Source organism: Cervus elaphus, chromosome 20 (assembly GCF_910594005.1).
Source record: "Cervus elaphus chromosome 20, mCerEla1.1, whole genome shotgun sequence".
Taxonomy (NCBI): Eukaryota; Metazoa; Chordata; class Mammalia; order Artiodactyla; family Cervidae; genus Cervus; species Cervus elaphus.
This window is the reverse complement of record NC_057834.1, coordinates 52,463,882-52,485,073: the sequence shown is the minus strand read 5'-3', so window position 1 is coordinate 52,485,073 and position 21,192 is coordinate 52,463,882.

The window sequence follows — 21,192 nt, the reverse complement described above, 5'->3', positions numbered from 1 at the left end:
TAAGCTGGGCTTTCTAGTCCCTTTGCTGAATCTAAGTCATGAAACTCCTATTCTCAAGTGTGTCTACAGAAAGAATATGGCAGGCTACTACGAGGGATATTGACTAGTCTCATCAGCTTCACTGCTTGGAATGGAATAAGAGGAAGATAGCAGGGATTATTACATAGGAATGGGAAATAAAGGAGGGAATGGAAAGAGATTGCTATGCAATGATTTAGGAAAATGTAGAATCTCCACCCACTCCTTGACACACATGCATGCGTGCGCACGCGCGCACACACACACACACACACACACACACACACACACACAAAACTGCTCATTCAACATCTTGGACTAGATAAGTTAGCATTATCTCATCTGGAGAAGTGCTAAAAAAGTAAAGAGGGGTAAGTCTGGAAGAGTATCTCTTCCTTTATGAGTTGAGGTAGCAATGTGAGGAGAGAAAAAGAGAGGCTTTTCTTATAGTTTTATTTTACGTGAGCACACATTCCTTCTAGGCAACCTTGAGTGATGTGCCACAGAAGCATGATATTCTCTAAGATACAGTTTTTGAAATTCTTTTAGATGATATGACCATAAAAAATAGAGAGTTGGTTTAATGTGTTTGGGTTATTTAGCTTAATTTCCAGATAGATTATTTTCAGGAATAAACATGGAATAAAATATATCAAACAGGAGATGATTAAAACAATTATCCTGATAAATGTATATTAAATCAAACTTTTTTATTGAGGGGAAAAACATTTTATTGAAACAATTTAGTTAGCTTAATTGCTTTATGATAAAGATTAAAAACAAGTAACTAAAAAATAGCTTATAGTAAAATTTTAAAAACTCTTGTTTTGTTACTAGGGTTTTTTCGACGTAGGAATGCAGTATACAATTGCAAGAATGGTGGTCATTGTGAAGTGGACATGTACATGGAGACAAAATGTCAAGAGTGCAGACTGAAAAAGTATAAGGCAGTAAAAATGTAGGGAGAATGTATGTACCATTGTGCACTTTTTTTTTTTTTGAGAAGGGTTTTAGTTTTTATTACCTACTGGGAACTTATATTCTTCAAGTTATTTTAAACATATTTGAACATAATATATTTGTCTAGATTTAAGCAGGGGATCCCTGGGTTGGGAAGATCTCCTGGAGAAGGGAAAGGCTACCTACTCCAGTACTTTGGCCTCGAGAATTCCATGGACTACAGTCCATGGGGTTGTAAAGAGTCCAACATGACTGAGCAATTTTCACTTTCACTTTCAAGCTATTTCTCTAGCAACTGCTAAATTAGAATAACCATTATCAATCTTGGTAATTATTTATATAAACTCTGTTCTATACTGTATTTATCTGACTTTGGTAGTAATCATATTTTCTTCCTAATTGGAAATCCTTGAATTTTTATTTTAGTTAACCTAAAGTTATATAATTGATCTAGAAAAAGCAGAATTTTAAATTAGTAGTTTCTCTTCAATGTACCAATTGACATTCTGTTGCTTCCAAGATATCATGAGGAAATTTCTCTAACATAAAAAGGTCTAAATTTGTAATTCTGAGATACAAAATTAATTTTAATTTATGTCTAGGATGATTGTAGTTTTAAGCAGACAAGTTGTTGTGGAAAGAAAAGAAGTAAGTAATCTAAACACTAAGTTTAACTGCTGTTACACATGCTTACCAAAATATAAAGGTTCTTTTGAAAAGACTAGTTTGTGATCACATATGTGTACATGTAAGACAATTTTCATCAATCTTATAATGGTATTTGATGTACCCAAAACATTTTATGTGAATTTTGTAATATCACAGGTTTGCTTACAGAAATTCAGTGCAAATCAAAGAGGCTTCAAAAGAACTTTATGCAGAATAGCTTTGGCTCTAACATCGAAATGGAAGACCAAGGGGTAAACAACAAGATTGTATCATCCACCACTATATCTGGAAAAGTGGCAAGACTCACAAATTTTGTACAAATATTCAAAAATTTATCATCCAGAAGACCTACAGCATTTTGCTCATCTCATAGGGAGGCTCACTGAACCACAACCACTCAGAAATACTTAGCATTTGGAAAACAAAGGACCCCATATTGCTAGTTTACTCTCTGAGAAATGGAATTTGTATTCATGCTGCTGATATTTTATAATGTTGTGGCTTGTCTTACACTTCTTAAACCTAGATTGTTTACTCTATCATCAAAGGATGATTGATTTGAAAAACATGAACAGAATTGCTGTCACCAATATATTGCCATAAAATGGACATTATCAAGGGTTCATCAAATTTTGTGGAATATAGGAACACCACTAGAGGGACATCTAGGCTTCTTTTCAAGATTCGTCCCCAAGGAAGCAATGGTTATTGTTACTGCATGGTCCCTTCAAAAGGGAGTAGTACTAAGTACAGTTCTTACCTGAAGAAACTATTTTTTTTATCATTTAGCAGAAAATTGAATGAATATATGTAGATTGCTTATAGATATAAAAAAGATTATCTAGTGGAAATAGTTGTAATCAGAATAAAAGCAGTTTGTGAACTTAAGGCTAGATTGATGGCTAAACATTTTAAACCTATTACTCTTATAGCATTTTACAAATTATTAAAGAGGAACAAAGCTTTGTCCAACTCTTACTTTTTCTTAATGTCTTTAAAAAACAGATCTTTTATAAGTCCCAATTAAAAATTTTGCCTTTGGAAAAAATTAAAGTAATTTAATATGTAATTTTTAAAAAGTTCCTTGTTTTAAAGGAAGGTCGCATTTTAAGAAGACAAAACCCTCTAGTTTTCTACCAAAACTGCCTCTAAATTAAAAAACATATTGACTTTGTTTGGTTTAATCAATCAGGTGGATGAAAATATAAATATTTAAAAATATTATTCAAGTGACTTCAAAGACTTAGGGTTAAGACAAACTATGGTTGTATGTTTTATTTTATTTTTGGAAATAAATTGTTTTGGTTTTTAGATAAAACAAACAAAATTCCTTGTACCATACCAAAAAAAAAAAAAAAAAAAAATCAAGCCACTGTTGGCCAAAACGTAGTTATTTATTTACATACACAGATAACTCTCTCTGAAAATAAATTCTTCAAGGCTAAACCAACTATGTTTAATTTGCGTTTGCCATAGGAACTTTTATCTGGTTCTGACGAAAGTGCACTAAAATATTAAATGTGGAATCACGATTAGTCTAAGGGGACAGTTAGGATCCATCTCATAAATAATATAAAAATGTTAAATTCTATACTTGAAAATTACCTTTTCCTTATCTATTTCAAACAATTATGTGATCTTTTCATAGAGGATTTGAAAATCTGACCAATGAGGATCAGACTGCATTATAGAAGAGATCAAAAACTGGAGTGATATTCCTTCATGTGGCCCAAATTTACAGTCAAAAAGAATGTTTTTCATCAACTTCTAAAAATAAAAAGGACCAACTAACTCAATCTTTAATAGTTATTATTAAATTTAGCAACAAATTATATAACATTGAACTATTTTTCTTATATTTTTATTTTACTAGTTAATATACAAACAAGTATGTCAATAATAGCTGTTTGTAGTTACCAATTCTTCGTTTTAGCTTTTGTTTTTTTTTTTTTTTTAGTGGAGTGCAGTTTATTATGCCGGCGGGCCCAAGGCAGAGTCTCCTCTTAGCCAAGGACCCCGACCAGCATTTGTGAAAATCTTTTATACCCCATGTGTCCAAACCCACTACCCCAATTCCCTTGAGACTTACATAAACAAAGGAAGGGTAAATACAACTACAATAACCCCATCATTCACGTGTTATGTGTTCAAACAGTCAATAATCAATAAGCCCGCAGTTACATAACAAATAGTTAATAACTGATAAGCCTGTGCTTACATTCTGATAGCTAGTGTCCGGAGGCAGGGGTGATTAGTGTCTGTTCTTCAAGATTCCCCTGCCCAGAGGGGGGTCTTATCCTTCCATTGTCATTCCCACAGGCGCTAAGCACAGAGTTCAGAGTCCACTGGAGAGGTGGCCGCCCACGATCAGCACAGACAGGCCTGAGATGGAGTCCAGGCCCTATGAATTCCTTCTTCATTCCCCCCTCTTGATGCTCTTAGTTTCCCTAACGAGCATCATTTATTGAGATATATTGTACCTTAGCCCTCCTGCCACCCACATGAGAGAATGCTATCAACCTCTGGGTTACAAAATTCACAAGGCATTGTAGGAAGCAGGGTCCACAAAGCAGTATGATCAAGATTACTATAACAGTTCATTAGACATGGCTTTCACTTGATTTTGCATATCCTCCAAGGCAGGAGATACATCTTCAGACAGGTCAGGGATGTACACACCATTTGCCAAAGTCCCTCCTTGGGCTGCTGTGAGTATGTCTAATGCCATCCTATTTTGAATTACTGCCTTCCTCATCTGAATCTGTTCTTCGTTCAAAGCTTGAATGGCTTTAGCACTGTCTAAGAGGGCCTGTTTAATGAAATTAGTTAAGGCCTCTACCTTAACCATGATATCCGTTGTCCCTACAGAGGGTATAAACAAGGCAGCAAGATAGTCATACCATTGGAACACAGATCGTGTCCATCTTGCATGCAGATAAAGCAGGTTTACTGGAGGCTGCTGTAGGCTAGGCTTAATTCTGCCATGGGCGAAAGCAAATCCTAATGTGCAACGCCCCACCCAGCCAACTGGTAACCATGGCCATAAGTTAAGCCCACAGAGCCACTGGGTCCCATTGGGGGCTACCCAGCGGATTCCAGGATTATATTTCCAGTCGGAACCGGGCCACTGAGCAGACTGATTGGGGTGATAAGGTATAAGCCTTTGTTATCTCCGTAAGGCTGGTGTTCATGTTAAATGTAACCCTATGTCCCTGGCCCATTGATGGCTTCTTCTAACACCAGACGGCAAAGAAAGGTTATGGTTGGTGAGAGAGAGGAAAGTTCCTTTTTGTTGTTAAAGGCCTCATAACGGAGTGACGATACCCACCAGGGGAGTCTGTCTATTACTGACAGGGGCATAGCCCCACATACCCAACAGTTGGAGGAGTTGTGGAAGTTCGCGAAAGAATGTGCCCACGAGATGAAGACGTTGTCCTGTGCAGGAACACTGGTCAGGTTCAGAATTGCGTTGAAGAGGCCGAGCAGCAGGAGTCGTTTACCCAGCTCCATCCTGTAGAGGGCTCGTCCGGGATCTCGTTCTCTTCTTCCTCTTCAGAATGATCTTGGTTCCCCGTGGGTCGGTGGGGTCCTTCTGGATGGTCCACTTGGCGTCCTCCGGGTCAGCGTGGTATGCCTTCTTCGCTCTGGTGTGATGGATCAAGGGACAATACCTGCAACTTTAACTGTAGTAGGGGTAGTTAGAATAACATAAGGGCCCTTTCCCCAAAGGGCTAGCAAATCATGTTTCCAATCTTTGACCCATACTTGGTCACCAAGTGTAAACTCATGAATCTGTTCCCCAAGGGGGAATGGCACCCTTTCTTGTACAAACTTAGTTACCCGATTTATTACCTTACCCAGTTCCATCTGCTGTGAAATCCTATCCCCCCTTACCTGAGGCAAATTTGTTGACACCTGTTTTATTATGGGAGGAGGCCTCCCATACACAATTTCGTGCGGAGAATAGCCTTGGGACTGTGGGGTCATCCTGAGTCTGAGCAGAGCCATTGGAAGCAAGTCCACTCAGGAGCAGTCAGTCTCTCTGATCCACTTGGAGAGTCCCTTTAAGTGTCCGGTTGGTTCACTCCACCATCTCAGAACTCTGGGCCTCCTCTTTGTAGATCTGTGCCTTCTTCTTCGACACCTGGTAACCTGCTTCCATCAACAGCTGGAGCAGTGCATTTGTCCCTTTCCAGCATTTTTCCTTGGTCTCAGGCAGCCAGCAGCAGGTCATCCCCCTATTGTAGGAGCTGACATCCATACTCTTCCGGATGGAATGAGTCCAGATCAGAAGCCAAGGCTTCCCCAAAGATGGCTGGGAAGTTTTTAAACCCTTGTGGGGGAGTCCAGATGAGCTGTTGTTTGGTGCTCCCCACTGGATCTTCCCATTCAAAGGCAAAGATGGGCTGTGACGCTGGGGCGAGGCTATGCAGAAGAAGGCATCCTTGAGATCTAGGCAAGTGTAAACTTTAGTCCTCGGTGGGAGGAGGCTAAGCAAGGTATAGGGGTTTGGAACAGTGGCGTGTAAAGTCACAGTAGCCTGGTTGACTAGCCTGAGATCTTGTACAGGCCTATAGTCCTGTCCTCCTTCCCTTTTGACTGGCAGGATTGGCGTATTCCAAGCCGACTGGCACTCTACTAGAATGCCTGCTTGTTTCAATCTATTGATGTGGGGCAATATGCCGGCTCAGGCCTCCATCCATAGCAGGTACTGGCGCCCTCTAACCGGGATGGTGCCTGGTTTGAGTTCCATTATCACTGGGGCGTGATGTTTAGCCAGCCTGGGGGGAGGGGGGGTTGTCTTCCACCCAGACCTCAGGGAATAATTGAGTTAGCTCCCTCATGCTCTTCTGGCCCACCCGGTTCTGCCTTCAGAGGCTCATGCAACCTCCACTCATCTTGGGTTGGTATTGAGAGAGAGGGCAAATAAGTCATAGAGTCCGTCCAGAAGGTGGGCCTCTCCTCAGGGGAGAAAGTCACCTATGCTCCTAGTTTGGAGAGCAAGTCTCCTCCCAACAGGGGTACTGGGCACTCAGGAATGTAGAGGAATTCAGGAATCACTTGGTGCCCCCCATCTGACATTTTCTGGGCTGGCAAAACGATTTAGTCATCTCTTCTCCCGATACCCCAGTTACAGAGGTAGTCTTTGTGGACAGAGGTGCCACAGGTTTTGTTACTACCGACAGTTCTGCTCCTGTATCCACCATGAAGTCAATGTTTTGGTCCCCCACTTTTACGGTTACCATGGGCTCTCAGGGACCTGATATCTCTGAGCCCTGGCAGCCCTAGTTAATTTCCAGGTCAGTAAGCCCCACAACTGCAGGAGCTTCCTCTTCCTTCCTTGCCTTAGGGCATTCATTCTTCCAGTGGCCAAAAGCTCGGCGCCAGGCACACTGGTTTGGCTGTAATGGGCCCAGGGCCTCCCTTGGGACCGGCTGAAGGACTGTCCTGTCCCTGGGGCAGATGAGGTTTTCTGGAGGGCCCGAGATAGACTTTCCCAGAGCAGCAGCTAGCACTGTAAGTCTCTTGTCTGTTCTCTTTTATTCCCTCCGGCTCTCTGGCAGAGCGCGGTCTCTGCTTAATTCCAACATCTCCCTCCCCCTCTTGTCAGTACTCACCGGGAGAGGCGGGCATAGCTTGGGTGGTTCGGTTGGAGCCGGATTCTGGAAGTGTTGGCCAGAGGCTTCTGTCACCGGGATCGGAGCCTGCCCAAACGGCGGCTCTACGAACTCTGGGAAAGCTGGCTGTTGCAGAAACTTCACCTGGCCCTGGATCGGGCATTAAGGCGGCCTCCGGTCCTGGTGAAGCACTGGGAGGCAGGCGTGTCATTATCCAGTATGCGGGAGGGGTCAGGTCATCCCTGTCCAAATCCTGTAGAATTTCCTTTTTTATCATCAGTCAATTTTTGTGCCATTAATATTTTTCCCTTTCCCTTCTGGATACAGAAACTTGTCCAAGTAGGAGGGTCTCGAGCTAACCCTAGCCATGAGTCAATAGATGGATATTGATCCAGGTGTCCTGGCTCTCCTGTGACTTTAAGTTCACGGTGTTCTCTGGTGGCCATCCTGCTCCCATAGGGGTCCATTCGACCTCATAGAGTATGTGGAGGCAGTTAGGCTTCATCTTCACCCCACAGTCTCCTCCTAATCCCTTCTTTAAATTTTTAATCATGCACTCCAATACAGTTGCCTTAGATTCACTTTCCCCCATCTTGCTTACCTTCTCGGACCTTCTTCTACTTTTCCTTTTCGTTCTGTCTACGAAGTTCTCAGTACCCTATGTATTTCTGATATTTCCACTCAGTGACACTTAAATTGCCATTCTGCCTCCTTCCTAATTGGGGTGAGAAGAGCCTTACTTGCCATATCCCAGAGGGAGAAGGGGGATCAGCGTGTCTTCACCTGCTGGTCAGCACAGCTGAACCAGAACATCACATGGTCCAAGACTGTTTCTCCCTTAAAGTCCATTCTGCCTTGGTGGGCTTGATCAGAAACACAGATGGGTTAAATATCCCATGTCCCAGGCCATCTCCGGAAAAGCCAATTCATACTCACTTCTGTATCCCCCTCCTTCTAGCCTAACAATTCCGAGGGGGTCAAGAATTTCACAGCAGACAGGACACCTCCTGGGGGAGGGCAGAATATGAGCATACAAGGACCAGTTTCCTATTCTAAAAATCCCCTGGTGATCGCTTGGTAATAATATTCCCCGAGACGGCGTGGAAACACCTCCTAAATGACCTTCACAAATTTCCTTCCTAAACCCTAGCACGCTTGTCGACCTGTGTACCAAGCAATCGCCGCCTGCCTATTCCAGGCTCCTGTGGGTCCTTGCTCCTTCTAGTCCCTCCCAGGGGGGTGATCAGGCCCCCTCTTCCACCCTGCCGGGTGGGCTCCTCCTCACCTGAGCGCTCAGTTCCCCTGCTGCCGTCCACTACCTGCTGACGTGAAAGGTCCGGGCTTTGAGAAGCAGAATCCTTCCAGAGGGGCGAGGCGCCTTCCCCCCTCTAGGAGATTCAAGCCACAAAGCCTTGGGGTGGCCTCAAATGAGACCTGTCTCCTCAAAGTGAGGAGTTTCCCGGCCCATGCACCAAATGTTATAGCCACGCTTTCCGGGAAACAGACTCACTCAGAAGGACAATGCAGATAGTGGAGTGCAGTTTATTACGCCGGCGGGCCCAAGGCAGAGTCTCCTCTTAGCCAAGGACCTAGCTTTTGTTTTTTTAAAAGAAAGTCATTTTTTTATATAGCATCACAGAAAACACATTTTGAAGGGTATTCTATATAGTTTTTAATATAAAGTGTGAACTATTATTCTAGATTCATGTTTCAGTAATAAAAATTGTAAAGCTATTATTTGTTGGGAATGTTTCCTGTATAACAGATACTAGAATTATTGCAATTACTATATCCATAAATATTAAAAAAAAGCAGACTTTATATTTTCCCCTTAACTATGTACTATGAGGGGCTTCCCTTACAGCTCAGTCGGTAAAGAATCTGCCTGCAGTTCAGGAGACCCGGGTTCGAACCCTGGGTTGGGAAGATCCCCTGGAGAAGGAGATGGCAACCCACTCCAGTATCCGTGCCTGGAAAAATCTCATGGACACAGGAGCCTGATGGGCTGCAGTCTATGGGGTCGCAAAGAGTTGGGCATGACTGAGCGACCAACACTTACTTACTTCCTTAGGTACAAAGAGTCGGGCACGACTGAGGGACTAACTTAGGTACTATGAAGCTATTGTATCATTTAGATCATTCACTGAATTGTCACAATCAGTGTGGTAATAGAAGTGCTATTTATCCTATGGAAACATTTTGCAATGAAGACTGTTCTTCTATTATGCTGACTGGTAATATTACATGTAATACAAAATATTGTTTTGGATGGAAAAAAATTGGTCAGACCAAAAAATTGGTCAGAAAGTTGATTTCATTTTCTTCTTATAAAGCTTTGAGAATATGTGATAATGGCAATATGAGTCAGCACTATGTTTTGACGAAAATACATTTGATATTAATCTTTTTAGGTATTGTTGAAGAATTTATTATCACACTATAATGCTTCTATAGAAGAATGAGTGAGCTTAATATTACTACTACTGAAATTCTGCTTGTAGCCACAACAGTGCTTTTTTCAGGTAATAACACATTTGGTGATAAAGTTTGGATTAAATTTGGCAATGAAATCATGAAGTTTGTGGTTATTATATTATTCATTGATTCCAAATGTACCAATTTTAATAAAAATTAAAGACTTCTCTATAAGAATATTCCTTTCAGCTTACAAACATGCTGTAATTTCTTGCATCTTAATAAAATGCCTTTTTGACTTTGAATCCCCTTTCAGCTATTCTCCTATTTCTCTGGTGTACTTTATAGTCAAATTAAAAAAAATTAAGAACTGTTTATATTTCTGCCTCCATGTCTCTCTTCTCATTCACTTCTGAAACTAATACAGGTAGGTTTTGAGCCCTCCACCATAACTGGTGAAGATCTTCAGTAATTTGACATTGTGAATTCCAGTGATCAGTTCTTAAGTCCTGATCTTCCTTAATCCATCAGCTACTTTTGACACAGCAGACCACTTTCTCTTTCTTAGAACACTTACCATTTAGCTTCAATTGATCACTCCCTCCTTCTTGGCATGATTTTTTTCCACTTAATTTCCAGGACATTATAGTATCTTGGTTTTCCTCCTCAGTAGCTGCCCTTTCTGTCTTCTTTGTTAATTCCCCATCATCTCCCACACTGATAAATGTTAAAATGTTCCAACACTCAGTTCTCTTCTTTACCCACTTCCTTAGAAATTACATCCCATCTCATGGTTTTACATACCATCTAGAGGCTGACAACTCCCAAACTATATACCAACCTGGACTGCTACCCTAAGCTCCATTACATAGTCTACTGAAGATTTCAATTTTGATGTTTAGAAGGGATATAAAATTTAACCCCCTCATGTGAACTCTTGATTGTTCCCCTGATCCTTCTATATTCTTCCTTCATCTCTTTTAAATGGCATCTCAATACTTTAAGTTGTAGAAGTCAAAATTCTTGAAGTCATCCTTCACTTCTTTTTTACTCTTATACCCATATTAAATATGCAACAAATCTTGTTGATTCTAGCTTCAAAACAGATCTAGAACTCAACCACTTCTTACTGTCTTTGTCCCTGCCATCCTAATAAAACTACTAACTCACTTTCCTATTTCTGTCCTTGCCTCCTTACGATCTATTCTTTATACAGTAGCCACAGTGATTCTTTGACAACATAAGCCATATCATGTCATTCTTCTGCACATAATCCTTTAATGGATTTCTCTTTCATACAACTTACAGCCAAAGTTCTTTCTCATATTGCTTGCAACTATTCCTTTTGCTAACATCACCACAACCACATTGCTTTTGATGCATATGTTCCCTGAAAATTTCAAGTAGGCTCCTTCCACAAGTTCTACTGTACTTGACAAATTTTCTGCTTCAAAAACTCCTTCCTAGATAGCTTCATGGCTCCCTCCTTCACCATCCTGGATCTCTGCTAAATGTCACATTAAACCTGAATACCCTTTAAAAAATAGCTGCTGTGCCTCTACCCTAAATTCTTATCCCCTACTCTTAATTTTTGTCATATATTTTTATTTTAAAAATGTGTATATGTCTCTTTCCTCCCCCACATCTCCTAGACCCAAAATACAAGCTCAATAAGGGCAGGAAACCTAGTCTATGTTCACTGCTGTATCTCCAGCACAAGGACTAGATGAATGAACGCTGTCTAATCATTAAGAAATACTCTTCATAGAGTATTAGGAAGGTCAAATAAGACATTGCATAGAAGGAAGTTACCTAGCATAAAATCTGGCATATACTAAAGGTTCAGTATGTATTTTCCACTTTTACTATTTTAAACTGTATTGTCTTAATTATCTTCTATCATTTTCCAGTATTCATTACGATATATATGATGATGTTTTTCAGATCGTCCATGCCTTAAAAATAAGCAACCTGTGGAAAATTTATAGGAACCAGTTTCACAAATTTTGTACAAATATTCAAAAATTTATCATCCAGAAGACCTACAGCATTTTGCTCATCTCATAGGGAGGCTCACTGAACCACAACCACTCAGAAATACTTAGCATTTGGAAAACAAAGGACCCCATATTGCTAGTTTACTCTCTGAGAAATGGAATTTGTATTCATGCTGCTGATATTTTATAATGTTGTGGCTTGTCTTACACTTCTTAAACCTAGATTGTTTACTCTATCATCAAAGGATGATTGATTTGAAAAACATGAACAGAATTGCTGTCACCAATATATTGCCATAAAATGGACATTATCAAGGGTTCATCAAATTTTGTGGAATATAGGAACACCACTAGAGGGACATCTAGGCTTCTTTTCAAGATTCGTCCCCAAGGAAGCAATGGTTATTGTTACTGCATGGTCCCTTCAAAAGGGAGTAGTACTAAGTACAGTTCTTACCTGAAGAAACTATTTTTTTTATCATTTAGCAGAAAATTGAATGAATATATGTAGATTGCTTATAGATATAAAAAAGATTATCTAGTGGAAATAGTTGTAATCAGAATAAAAGCAGTTTGTGAACTTAAGGCTAGATTGATGGCTAAACATTTTAAACCTATTACTCTTATAGCATTTTACAAATTATTAAAGAGGAACAAAGCTTTGTCCAACTCTTACTTTTTCTTAATGTCTTTAAAAAACAGATCTTTTATAAGTCCCAATTAAAAATTTTGTCATGGGATGACCCAGAGGGATGGGATGGGGAGGGAGGTGGGAGGGGGGTTCAGGATGGGGAACACATGTACACCCATGGTGGATTCATGTCAATATATGGCAAAACCAATACAATATTGTAAAGTAAAAAAAAATAATAATAAAACTGAAAAAAATTTTATCATGGAAAGATACTGAAAAATTAAAATGACAAAATATGTTAACATATATTGGGAAATTAAGCATAATTTAATGCTCATTCTGGTAGACAATATTTTAACATTTTTGCTAACACCTTTTGTAGAAAAAACTAAAATTCTTTTTTTTTTTTTAATTTTTTTATTAGTTGGAGGCTAATTACTTCACAATATTTCAGTGGGTTTTGTCATACATTGATATGAATCAGCCATAGATTTACACGTATTCCCCATCCCGATCCCCCCTCCCACCTCCCTCTCCACCCGATTCCTCTGGGTCTTCCCAGTGCACCAGGCCTGAGCACTTGTCTCATGCATCCCACCTGGGCTGGGGATCTGTTTCACCATAGATAGTATACATGCTGTTCTTTTGAAACATCCCACCCTCACCTTCTCCCACAGAGTTCAAAAGTCTGTTCTGTATTTCTGTGTCTCTTTTTCTGTTTTGCATATAGGGTTATCGTTACCATCTTTCTAAATTCCATATATATGTGTTAGTATGCTGTAATGTTCTTTATCTTTCTGGCTTACTTCACTCTGTATAAGGGGCTCCAGTTTCATCCATCTCATTAGGACTGGTTCAAATGAATTCTTTTTGACGGCTGAGTAATATTCCATGGTGTATATGTACCACAGCTTCCTTATCCATTCATCTGCTGATGGGCATCTAGGTTGCTTCCATGTCCTGGCTATTATAAACAGTGCTGCGATGAACATTGGGGTGCACGTGTCTCTTTCAGATCTGGTTTCCTCAGTGTGTATGCCCAGAAGTGGTATTGCTGGGTCATATGGCAGTTCTATTTCCAGTTTTTTAAGGAATCTCCACACTGTTTTCCATAGTGGCTGTACTAGTTTGCATTCCCACCAACAGTGTAAGAGGGTTCCCTTTTCTCCACACCCTCTCCAGCATTTATTGCTTGTAGACTTTTGGATAGCAGCCATCCTGACTGGTGTGTAATGGTACCTCATTGTGGTTTTGATTTGCATTTCTCTAATAATGAGTGATGTTGAGCACCTTTTCATGTGTTTGTTAGCCATCTGTATGTCTTCTTTGGAGAAATGTCTGTTTAGTTCTCTGGCCCATTTTTTGATTGGGTCATTTATTTTTCTGGAATTGAGCTTCAGGAGTTGCTTGTATATTTTTGAGATTAATCCTTTGTCTGTTTCTTCATTTGCTATTATTTTCTCCCAATCTGACGGCTGTCTTTTCACCTTGCTTATAGTTTCCTTTGTAGTGCAAAAGCTTTTAAGTTTCATTAGATCCCATTTGTTTAGTTTTGCTTTTATTTCCAATATTCTGGGAGGTGGGTCATAGAGGATCTTGCTGTGATTTATGTCGGAGAGTGTTTTGCCTATGTTCTCCTCTAGGAGTTTTATAGTTTCTGGTCTGACATTTAGATCTTTAATCCATTTTGAGTTTATTTTTGTGTATGGTGTTAGAAAGTGTTCTAGTTTCATTCTTTTACAAGTGGTTGACCAGTTTTCCCAGCACCACTTGTTAAAGAGGTTGTCTTTTTTCCATTGTATATCCTTGCCTCCTTTGTCAAAGATAAGGTGTCCATAGGTATGTGGATTTATCTCTGGGCTTTCTATTCTGTTCCATTGGTCTATATTTCTGTCTTTGTGCCAGTACCACACTGTCTTGATGACTGTGGCTTTGTAGTAGAGTCTGAAGTCAGGCAGGTTGATTCCTCCAGTTCCATTCTTCTTTCTCAAGATTACTTTGGCTATTCGAGGTTTTTTGTATTTCCATACAAATTGTGAAATTCTTTGGTCTAGTTCTGTGAAAAATACCGTTGGTAGCTTGATAGGGATTGCATTGAATCTATAGATTGCTTTGGGTAGAATAGCCATTTTGACAATATTGATTCTTCCAATCCATGAACACGGTATGTTTCTCCATCTGTTTGTGTCCTCTTTGATTTCTTTCATCAGTGTTTTATAGTTTTCTATGTATAGGTCTTTTGTTTCTTTAGGTAGATATACTTCTAAGTATTTTATTCTTTTTGTTGCAATGGTGAATGGTATTGTTTCCTTAATTTCTCTTTCTGTTTTTTCATTGTTAGTGTATAGGAATGCAAGGGATTTCTGTGTGTTAATTTTATATCCTGCAACTTTACTATATTCATTGATTAGCTCTAGTAGTTTTCTGGTAGAGTCTTTAGGGTTTTCTATGTAGAGGATCATGTCATCTGCAAACAGTGAGAGTTTCACTTCTTCTTTTCCTATCTGGATTCCTTTTACTTCTTTTTCTGCTCTGATTGCTGTGGCCAAAACTTCCAACACTATGTTGAACAGTAGTGGTGAGAGTGGGCACCCTTGTCTTGTTCCTGATTTCAGGGGAAATGCTTTCAATTTTTCACCATTGAGGGTGATGCTTGCTGTGGGTTTGTCATATATAGCTTTTATTATGTTGAGGTATGTTCCTTCTATTCCTGCTTTTTGGAGAGTTTTAATCATAAATGAGTGTTGAATTTTGTCAAAGGCTTTCTCGCATCTATTGAGATAATCATATGGTTTTTATCTTTCAATTTGTTAATGTGGTGTATTACATTGATTGATTTGTGGATATTGAAGAATCCTTGCATTCCTGGGATAAAGCCCACTTGGTCGTGGTGTATGATTTTTTTAATATGTTGTTGGATTCTGTTTGCTAGAATTTTGTTAAGGATTTTTGCATCTATGTTCATCAGTGATATTGGCCTGTAGTTTTCTTTTTCTGTGGCATCTTTGTCTGATTTTGGAATTAGGGTGATGGTGGCCTCATAGAATGAGTTTGGAAGTTTACCTTCTTCTGCAATTTTCTGGAAGAGTTTGAGTAAGGTAGGTGTTAGCTCTTCTCTAAATTTTTGGTAGAATTCAGCTGTGAAGCCATCTGGTCCTGGGCTTTTGTTTGCTGGAAGATTTTTGATTACAGTTTCGATTTCCTTGCCTGTGATGGGTCTGTTAAGATCTTCTATTTCTTCCTGGTTCAGTTTTGGAAAGTTATACTTTTCTAAGAATTTGTCCATTTCATCCAAGTTGTCCATTTTATGGGCATAGAGCTGCTGGTAGTAGTCTCTTATGATCCTTTGTATTTCAGTGTTGTCTGTTGTGATCTCTCCATTTTCATTTCTAACTTTGTTAATTTGGTTCTTCTCTCTTTGTTTCTTAATGAGTCTTGCTAATGGTTTGTCAATTTTGTTTATTTTTTCAAAAAACCAGCTTTTAGCTTTGTTGATTTTTGCTATGGTCTCTTTAGTTTCTATTGCATTTATTTCTGCCTTAATTTTTAAGATTTCTTTCCTTCTGCTAACCCTGGGGTTCTTCATTTCTTCCTTCTCTAATTGCTTTAGGTGTAGAGTTAGGTTATTTATTTGGCTTTTTTCTTGTTTCTTGATGTAAGCCTGTAATGCTATGAACCTTCCCCTTAGCACTGCTTTTACAGTGTCCCATAGGTTTTGGGTTGTTGTGTTTTCATTTTCATTCATTTCTATACATATTTTGATTTCTTTTTTGATTTCTTCTATGATTTGTTGGTTATTCAGAAGCGTGTTATTTAGCCTCCAGGTGTTTGAATTTTTAACAATTTTTTTCCTGTAATTGAGATCTAATCTTACTGCACTGTGGTCAGAAAAGATGACTGGAATGATTTCAATTTTTTTGAATTTTCCAAGACTAGATTTATGGCCCAGGATGTGATCTATTCTGGAGAAGGTTCCGTGTGCACTTGAGAAAAAGGTGAAGTTGATTGTTTTGGGGTGAAATGTCCTATAGATATCAATTAGGTCTAGCTGGTCCATTGTGTCATTTAAAGTTTGTGTTTCCTTGTTAATTTTCTGTTTAGTTGATCTATCCATAGTTGTGAGTGGGGTATTAAAGTCTCCCACTATTATTGTGTTACTATTAATTTCCTCTTTCATACTCGTTAGTGTTTGCCGTACATATTGCGGTGCTCCTATGTTGGGTGCATATATAATTGTTATATCTTCTTCTTGGATTGATCCTTTGATCATTATGTAGTGTCCTTCTTTGTCTCTTTTCACAGCTTTTATTTGAAAGTCTATTTTATCTGATATGAGTATTGCGACTCCTGCTTTCTTTTGGTCTCCATTTGCATGAAATATTTTTTTCCAGCCCTTCACTTTTAGTCTGTATGTGTCTCTTGTTTTGAGGTGGGTCTCTTGTAGACAGCATATATGGGGGTCTTGTTTTTGTATCCATTCAGCCAATCTTTGTCTTTTGGTTGGGGCATTCAACCCATTTACATTTAGGGTAATTATTGATAGGTGTGGTCCCGTTGCCATTTACTTTGTTGTTTTGGGTTCACGTTTATACAACCTTTCTGCATTTCCTGTCTAGAGAGGATCCTTTAGCATTTGTTGAAGAGCTGGTTTGGTGGTGCTGAATTCTCTCAGCTTTTGCTTATCTGTAAAGCTTTTGAGTTCTCCTTCATATCTGAATGAGATCCTTGCTGGATACAGTAATCTAGGTTGTAGGTTATTCTCTTTCATTACTTTCAGGACGTCCTGCCATTCCCTTCTGGCCTGGAGGGTTTCTATTGATAGGTCAGCTGTTATCCTTATGGGAATCCCTTTGTGTGTTATTTGTTGTTTTTCCCTTGCTGCTTTTAATATTTGTTCTTTGTGTTTGATCTTTGTCAGTTTGATTAATATGTGTCTTGGGGTGTTTCGCCTTGGGTTTATCCTGTTTGGGACTCTCTGGGTTTCTTGGACTTGGGTGGCTATTTCCTTCCCCATTTTAGGGAAGTTTTCAGCTATTATCTCCTCGAGTATTTTCTCATGGCCTTTCTTTTTGTCTTCTTCTTCTGGGACTCCTATGATTCGAATGTTGGGGCGTTTCACATTATCCCAGAGGTCCCTGAGGTTGTCCTCATTTCTTTTGATCCTTTTTTCTTTTTTCCTCTCTGCTTCATTTATTTCCACCATTTTATCTTCTACCTCACTTATCCTATCTTCTGCCTCCGTTATTCTACTCTTGGTTCCCTCCAAAGTGTTTTTGATCTCATTCATTGCATTGTTCATTTTTAATTGACTCTTTTTTATTTCTTCTAGGTCTTTATTAAACAATTCTTGTATCTTTTCAATCTTTGTCTCCAGGCTATTTATCTGTAACTCCATTTTGTTTTCAAGATTTTGGATCATTTTTATTATCATTATTCTAAATTCTTTTTCAGGTAGATTCCCTATCTCCTCCTCTTTTGTTTGACTTGGTGGGCATTTTTGATGTTCCTTTACCTGTTGGGTATTTCTTTGCCTTTTCATCTTGTTTAGATTGCTGTGTCTGGAGTGGACTTTCTGTATTCTGGAGGTCTGTGGTTCCTTTTTATTGTGGAGGATTTACCCAGTGGGTGGGGTTAGACGATTGGCTTGTCAAGGTTTCCTGGTTAGGGAAGCTTGCGTCAGTGTACTGGTGCGTGGAACTTGATTTCTTCTCTTTGGAGAGCAATGGAGTGCCCAGTAATGAGTTTTGAGATGGGTCTATGTGTTAGGTGTGACCTTGGGCAGCCTGTATGTTGACATTCGGGGCTATGTTCCTGTGTTGCTGGAGAATTTGCGTGGTATGTCTTGCTCTAAAACTTATTGGCTCTTGGGTGGTGGTTGGTTTCAGTGTAGGTATGGAGGCTTTTGGACGGTCACTTATTACTTAAAGTTCCATGTAGTCAGGAGTTTTCTGGTGTTCTCAGGTTTTGGGCTTAAGTTTCCTGCCTCTGGATTTCAGTTTTATTCTTCCTGTAGTCTCAGGACTTCTCCAACTGTACAGCACTGATAAGAAAACTTCTAGGTTAACGGCAAAAAGATTCTCCCCCGTTAGGGACACCCAGAGAGGTTCACAGAGTTACATGAACAGGAGAAAAGGGAGGAGGGAGATAGAGATGAGCAGGAGGAGAAAAAGGGGGACTCAAGAGGAGAGAGACAGACCTACGCAGCTGTCTGTTCCCAGAGTGTTCTCCGTATCTCAGACACCTACAAGGATTCACAGAATTGGATTGGGAATAGAAGGGGAAAGGAGGAAATAGAGGTGTTCTGAGGTAGAAAACAGAGAGTCAAGATTGGGAGAGAATAATCTTCGGTTTATAGATAGGGCTTCTCTTTTTTTTTTTTTTGTAAGGTTATAGTGTAGTGAAAATGAAAATGAAGAGTAGTAGCGGAGTACTAGAGGACTTTATTTATTTATTTTTTTTTTACTAGAGGACTTTAAAAGAAATAAGAGAAAAAGAAAAATAGAAAATAAAAGAGAAAACGGAAAGAAAAAAAAAAGAAGAAAAAAGAAAAAAAAAAGAAAAAGAAAAAAAAAAGAAAAAAAAAAAAAAAAAAAAAAGAAAGACAAAAAAAATTTTTTTTCCCCTAATTAAAAAAATCGTAAAAATCTATGAAAATGAAAGTTAAGGAGTAATGGGGGAGTAATAGGGAATTTTAAAGGAAAATAAAAGAGAAAAAATAAAAAAGAAAAAATATAAAAAGAAAAAAAAATTTTTTTTTTCCTTACTTAGAAAAAAAAAAATAAAAATATATCTAGGAATTTCTCTGGAGCTGTTGCGGTCAGTGTGGGTTTGGCCCAGTTTCAGATAGCTCCTCGTTCCAGCTTACACTTCTCGATATCTACAGGGCCCTTCCGGTGAAGTCGGTGTTTTCTACAGGGATTTTAATCTGTTGCACCAGTTCCTTCTGAAGCGGTTCCCTTTGTTTATTTGGCTTCTGTTTGCCGGTCTCTTCAGAGCCTCATTTCCGCCCTGACACAGGCGGGCGGAGGTGGACTCTTATTCAGGTAGCTAGTTCCGTTGCGCTGCTGGGAGGGGCTGACGCTGCGGGGATGGGCTGGCGCTGTGGGGCGGGGCTGACGCTGCGGGGAGGGGCTGGCCCTGCGGGGGCGGGCTGGCGCTGCCGGGAGGGGCTGACGCTGCTTTCTCCGTCTGCGCTGCTCAGGCTCCCGGCTGTTCTATATGGAGCGCGCCCCGCGCTGCGCTAGGTTCCAGCCCTCGGGTGTTACACAAAAGCGCGGAAGGAAAAGCTGCGCCTGGTCTCTGTGCCTTCCCCGTCAGAGCGGTCCAGGCAGTGAGGGGCTTGATGGGCGCGCTATCCCCAGGTGTGGCGCTCCCACTCCCTTCCGCGGACCCAGTCTCAGTTTCCGCTGACGCCAGTCGGGTGCGAGCGCCTTCCGCCCTCTGCGTCCCCAGCCCCAGTCCCCGCCCGCGCCGGTCGGGTGCCTGCGCCCTGTGTCTCGCCGCGACCTTCCCCTCCCCCCTGCCTCCTGCCTCCGGCGGGGCTGGGCCGGTCCGCAGCCTGCGAGCTCTTCTCGGGACTTTCTCCGTCCCTTTGTTCTGCGAACGGCCGGCAGTGTGTTCCGGCCGGTTAATTTTCTCTCTCTCATTTGGTCTCCCACAGTTCAAGTTGGCACCTCACAGAAGCTCCCTCCGATTGTCCTCAGGGCACTCAGGCCCGGACCCTAGCCCAAGCAAGGCCGCCTAAGACTCCCTTCCCGGGACGGGTCTCCGTCCTTAGCTCTTTTGTCTCACTTTTTATCTTTTATATTTTGTCCTACCTCCTTTCGAAGACAATGGTCTGCTTTTCTGGGCGCCTGATGACCTCAGCTAGCGATCAGAAGTTGTTTTGTGAAGTTTGCTCTGCATTCAGTTATTCTTTTGATGAATTTGTAGGAGAGAAAGTGGTCTCCCGGTCCTACTCCTCCGCCATCTTGGCTCCTCCCCCAGAAAAAACTAAAATTCTTAAAACCTGAAATCTTACCACAAACATTTTAATCCTTAGAAGAACTGGATTAACATTAAAACATTTCATGTGAAATACACAAAAATGAGAAATTATATAGAAGCCCAATTGTTTAGAAAGACTGGACCTGAGTAAATAAAGCTCATTTAATACTAGGAATGACATTTTGGTTTCCAATAAGAAAAAAGACCATAGTTGAATATTTCACTGTTACAAAACTTTAAAAAATTTGGAATATTGAATTTATACCTTTAAGTTTTAAAATATGTTAATTAAATGTGTCAGCTATTCCCCCCAGGGATTATCTTGTGCATTTATTTTTGGTATCATCTCTTAAAGGGAGAATTTAATCTTTTTTAGGGTACCTAGACTCCTTTTCCGGAGAAGGAAATGGCAACCCACTCCAGTGTTCTTGCCTGGAGAATCCCAGGGGCGGGGGAGCCTGGTGGGCTGCTGTCTATGGGTTCGCACAGAGTCGGACACGACTGAAGCGACTTGGCAGCAGCAGCAGACTCCTTTTCATATAAAATGAAAACTTTGCACTTTTTTCTAGCTCAAAAATTATGTCTTTCCCAGTTCAAAAATGTAAGTTTAGCAGAAACTATTATGTCTAATAGGTTAAAGTTACTAAAAACAAAATGTTATTTAAAAATATTACTAACGTCCTCTGGAAAAGCATCGGTTATATTGTAGGACATGGAGAAAATTAGAACATACAATCAGTATGTTGAAAACAGAACGTATTGTCTTACGGCTCAAACCTAGGTACCTAGCACCATATTTATTGCTTCTAGTAGCCCAAATCTGCAACGAGGCAGTCATTTCAGGCTTTTGCTGCTCACTTTAAAAAAGCCATCAAGTCCTATTAATTTTACTTTC